Source organism: Silene latifolia, chromosome Y (genome assembly GCF_048544455.1).
Source record: "Silene latifolia isolate original U9 population chromosome Y, ASM4854445v1, whole genome shotgun sequence".
Taxonomy (NCBI): domain Eukaryota; kingdom Viridiplantae; phylum Streptophyta; class Magnoliopsida; order Caryophyllales; family Caryophyllaceae; genus Silene; species Silene latifolia.
In genome coordinates, this window is record NC_133538.1 from 294,679,117 (window position 1) to 294,684,461 (window position 5,345).

Sequence of the window (5,345 nt, forward strand, 5' to 3'; positions counted from 1 at the left end):
GGATTTATATTCTGATGATGGCCCAGATATTGAAGACGACGGACTACAGTGGGGTATTTTCCAAGATTTTAACAATAAAGATTGGAATTGGTTAACAAGACCGTTTCATTTTGCGGAAATTGAACAAGTTATTAATCACATGGGTTCATTAAAAGCTCCAGGCCCGGATGGATTTCAATCTCTATTTTACCAAAAAAAATTGGGAACTTATCCAAGAGCCCCTTTGTGATATGGTTATAAAAGCACTCGAAGGAAAAGGCTTACCAGAAGGCCTCAACGATACACATATTGTTCTTATACCTAAGGTAAATTCCCCTGAATTTATCTCCCAATTTCGTTCGATAAGTTTATGCAATGTGGCTTATAAGATCATTAGTAAGACCCTAGCTAATCGTATTAAAAAAGTACTGCCTCATGTAATATCTGAGACTCAAAGTGAGTTTGTCCCGGGGAGGCAAATTACGGACAATATTGTAATATTTCAAGAAGTTATACACTTAATGAGGAAAAAGAATGGTCGTCTGGGTTTTATGGCTATCAAAATAGATTTAGAAAAAGCTTATGACCGTCTAAAGTGGAGCTTCATCCGAGACACGATGACTGATATAGGGTTCCCAGGACTATTGGTAGACGACGTTATGGAATGTGTCACTTCCCGCGAATGCAAATTTTATGGAATGGAGAACCGACAGAGCAATTTGTCCCTTCTAGGGGAGCTCGACAAGGGGATCCTTTATCCTCTTATCTCTTTGTGATGTGCCTTGAAAAGTTACAACAAGCGATCGATTTTGAAGTGCGAAACAAGAATTGGAGACCGATAGTGTTGGGTCGAAATGGGCCTTGAATTACTAATTTATTCTTTGCCGACGATATGGTGTTATTTGGGGAAGCTACGGAAGATCAAGCCCTTGTCATGCGATATGTTTTGGATCGCTTTTGTCAAGCTTCAGGCGAAAAAGTCAGTTTAGCCAAGTCACGGGTTTTCTTTTCCGGTAACACTGATGCTACTATTCGGTTTTCGATTAGTCATGCTCTCGGGATTGATGAGACTGGCGATCTCGGCACTTATTTGGGCATGCCAACTATTAATGGAAGAGTAACTCGACATACCTTTGCTCATTTGGAAGATAAAATTAATTCAAGACTAGCAGGGTGGGCTACGAAGCGTCTTTCCTTAGCCGGACGAGATACCTTGGTTAAATCCACTTTAACTACTATTGCTAGTTACAGTATGCAGACAGCGAAAATTCCTAAGACAGTTTGTGACTCGATCGACAGGAAAGCTCGCCGGTTTCTTTGGGGAGGAGATGAAAGTAAGAAGTCTATCCACCTTATTAATTGGGAAACGATCCAAAAACTTAAGTCTCGTGGGGGTCTAGGTATTGTCTCAGCTAGACAAGCTAATGCAGCTTTCCTCACAAAGCTGGGTTGGAGAGTTATCTCTGAACCGAATAGTCTTTGGTCACGCGTTCTACGAGCCAAGTATTGCAGCAACAGGTGTGATATTGACATTTTTCAAGCTAAACAGAACATGTCAAATGTATGGGCAGGAATCTCAGCTCAGGCAAAAACGATTGTGAGGGGCACAGCTACTGCGGTAGGTAATGGGAGAAGAACCCTCTTTTGGGACCATGCCTGGGTCGATGGGGTTTGCTTATCTGACCATAATATAGCTCCTATTCCCGAAACAATCCTAGGAGCTACAGTTAGTGATATGTGGTGTGAATCGAATTGTTGGAAATGGGATATTTTTGCCGACTTGCTTCCACAGAATATTCTACAAAAAATGTCGTCCGTTTCTCTATCTAACGACCCGTATTTGGAAGATTCTTTATATTGGCAAGGTACGTCATCTGGTAAATTCACTTTAAAATCATCTCTTGGATACTTAAAAGGCTTCGATTATGATGATATACCCGAGTCTCCCGTTTGGCGCACTATTTGGAGGCTCCCAATTCAACAAAGAATCCGTATGTTTCTATGGTTAGCTGCACATGGTCGTTTAATGGTTAACGTCAATAGGGTACGAAGAAATATGGGCGATGATCCCCTTTGTCCCCTTTTGGCGAAGGAGAGGAAACGGTAGACCATCTTCTCCGCTCATGTTTTATCTCAAAACAAATTTGGTCCTTAGTCGGTGTTAGTCCTGGTAACAACTTCTTTTTCCTTACTCCTTTCCCCGAATGGCTAGCCAAGAACGCGAGTAATGATGTGGAAGTCTCCACAGCGGATTGGCCTATCTATTTTGCAGTTACTTGTTGGTGGATTTGGAGATGGCGAAATAATGTTGTGTTTGGCAGAGACAGGGAAAATCCTATAGACCCTCGAGCTTTCCTTTATCAACAATTTGAGGTAACAAAACAAGCCTTCGATCAACATAACCTTTTTATCCCAATTCCAAGACACCAGAGTACGGAAATTTATATTCGCTGGTTGCCACCACCCCACGGGTTGCATCTCCTTAATACTGATGGTGGCTTATTATTTTTCTTGTGGCGTTTGTACATCTATGAAAGCTGAGCTTCTTGCATTGTTAGCCGGGCTGGAGAGAGCGAAGTCTCTTAATATCTCAAAGCTCCTGATCCATATGGACAATTCCCCTTGTGTTAGCCTTATTAACGAAGACCAACTAGTAAGCAACGGTCTGAAGTTTATCGTCTAAGAGGTGCAAAGAATTGATAGCTGAAAATCATTGGACAGTCAAGCTGGAACATTCATATAGAGAAGCCAACAAAGCGGCCGACTTCCTCGCAAATAAAGGAGTCAACTCCAGTTCTTTAATTACGCATTTGAATTATCCTACTAGCGATTTTAGTTCTATTCTTAGGAAAGACATTTTTGGGGTAGCTATTCCCCGTGTAATAGCTCGTAGTTAATTTTCGGGGCTTTGCCCCTCTTTAGCACCAAAAAAAAAATGAAACCGGTGGCAAAACCGGTGCGGATTATCCGGTTTCCGGATTCGGTTTCAATTCTTAAAAAAAAAAACCGGTTTACCGGATTAATTCTATTCGGTGCAAGAAAATGATAACTTTTAAAACCGGTTAACCGCTCCGAATTGCAAAACCGGTGCGGATAACCGCTTTTGCTCAGCCCTGGCAGCCGATATCTATCTACATCTACTTTCCTTTCCCATCTACAAAACTATGATAACATATAAGCAGAGCTGAAGAGGAAATGCTCAATATCAGGAAGTAACATCCGTACATCTCACCCAACAAGAATGCATTGATGACAAAATAAGTCATTATCATAATCATCTTTTTCATCCATATAATCTTCATGTGAATCTCTAGTATCGAAGTGGTGCTGGTGGCAGTCGAACTGGCGTGCGGCAGCTGCTCGAGTTTGAGCCAGACCCCCCTATATCATCATTCTGGGCCGGATCACTGTTTCGCCGACTGTGAGATCTCGAAAAATCTGTGGGCCCATTTGCAGCAGCATCAAATGCACTTCTCCATCCATCACCAGCTCCTGGACCCCCAGTTCTGGGACTGCTTTCTGCGACATAAAGAATTAAACAAGTCCTCAATAATAGGCACTATGATCAAAGACCAAGAACTAAACTACTATAGGCTCATAGGCAACAGATGTAACAGTGAAATCAAGAATTGCTGATCATCTTGGCGGTTGTTTTTCAGTCAATATTTCAAATAGGACTTTCTTTTTGAGTTAAAGTTGCCAAAATGATGCATGAAGGTGATGGCAGAGATCACAATATCCCTAGTAGTGGTAGCAAGTTCGGGTGATGGGCATGACCCAAGAAGATGACACTTGTGGTGATCACCAATTGAGAGGGGGTTGTGGTGAGGGAGGAGGAAGGTGGCGTTGTTGTAATGATGATGATAGAGAGCGAGCGAGTGTTATGGTAATGGCACAGGAAGGTGATGGACGTACCGGAAGATGAGAGGGTGGTAGGGACGGCAGAGAAGAGAGTTGTTATGGAACAGATAAGTGTTACCTCGAAATGGAATTTGGAATCCATGAGGAAGAAATAAGTATTTTAACAAATAGGGTAATCCATCAACACAAAGTAACGGCAATATGATTGACTATCAATCAAACAAAAAGATCAGAATAAGGAAACGGGGAAAACTGTAACCCATTCCTTTCATGAAAAGTCGCAGGTCAATACTTTCAACCAAAGATGTTCCTATAAGTGTTGTAAACGACAAGACCTCCTTGTCCTGGGATGAATGATAGCTCTTATATTACTTGTACAGCTGTACATGAATACAAACAGGCACAATAAATGTCAGACAGTATGTAACTACTAAAAAACTCAAATTTGGATACTAGGGGTATTTTAGGAGTTAATCTGAAAGTTTAGGGGTATATCAGATGTTTCTTAAAAATCGAGGGTATATGTTAGAATTAGGAAAATCCCAAAAAATAAAGTTTGTTCCAAATATTTTGCAACACTTGTCATGAAACAGAGACGATTAAGATAAAGAGGCTTCAAATAGTTAAAAATCACACTAATAACTTCTTCATACAACACGTCTTGTTCTAACTTTATCACACATTGTTTTTGCCTACCACTAGACAAGTATCCAATTGGTAACACGAATATGACCCTAGGAGTGTAGAAGTAACATAGGATATCTCATGCATTGTGCAGATAGTACAAAAGGGAGAATGCTTTGAACCAAGTGGCCAAAATTCCTTCACTAAAGTGATTGCTTGTTTAGCGTTGAAACCCTACAAACAGAATGTACGGCGCTTGATATAATGAATTACGAGAACCTAAAAGCAGTGACAAGGAACTATGCTGGATAGGATGTTAGAGACAACTGAATCCTCACTTAAGAAGATAAAAAAAAGTACAATGGTACAAGTAGACATCATTATTACCTGCACTAACCCCACTATCAGACCAGCCTGATGCAGCTGCTGCTCGGTTATCATGGATACTTAGTTGTCTCACTAGTTTTGATAGAATAGAAGACTGCTTTGTATAACGGTCTCTTCTACGCTTCACGTTGTGGTCTTCTTGAAGGAGTTCCTCAATCTTTGCCGAGCTCTGGGAACTGCAGAGTTTTAAAATAGAGCAAAATAAATTAAACTGAAGATTAACCGTGATACTGCATTACACAGCCTAATAACTGCACTGCAATCTAATTAAAAACTGAAACATAAATTCATTAAAGGGTTATTTAATATAAATACTCCAAACTATATGGGGTATTCTCATACTACTCCGAACTATACTTTAACTCAAAATAAACCAAACTTTGAGTACCCTCTTCTCAAAATAGAATCGGGTGACCGACTCACCCATTTAAAGGTCATTGTAATTTTAATTTTTTTTTTAATGATGAAGCTTTTTCCCCCATTAACAACAGTAC

At 40.4% G+C, this 5,345-nt stretch overlaps 1 long non-coding RNA gene across 1 annotated transcript; it reads right to left on the reverse strand.

Moving 5' to 3' along the window:
* Positions 1-3,154: 3,154 nt before the first annotated feature.
* LOC141634523 (uncharacterized) lies at positions 3,155-5,094 on the reverse strand. Its single transcript, XR_012539247.1, has 2 exons — positions 4,852-5,094; positions 3,155-3,498 (listed from the first exon to the last, which is right to left on the reverse strand). It is a non-coding gene; the product is annotated as an uncharacterized LOC141634523 (long non-coding RNA).
* Positions 5,095-5,345: the final 251 nt, after the last annotated feature.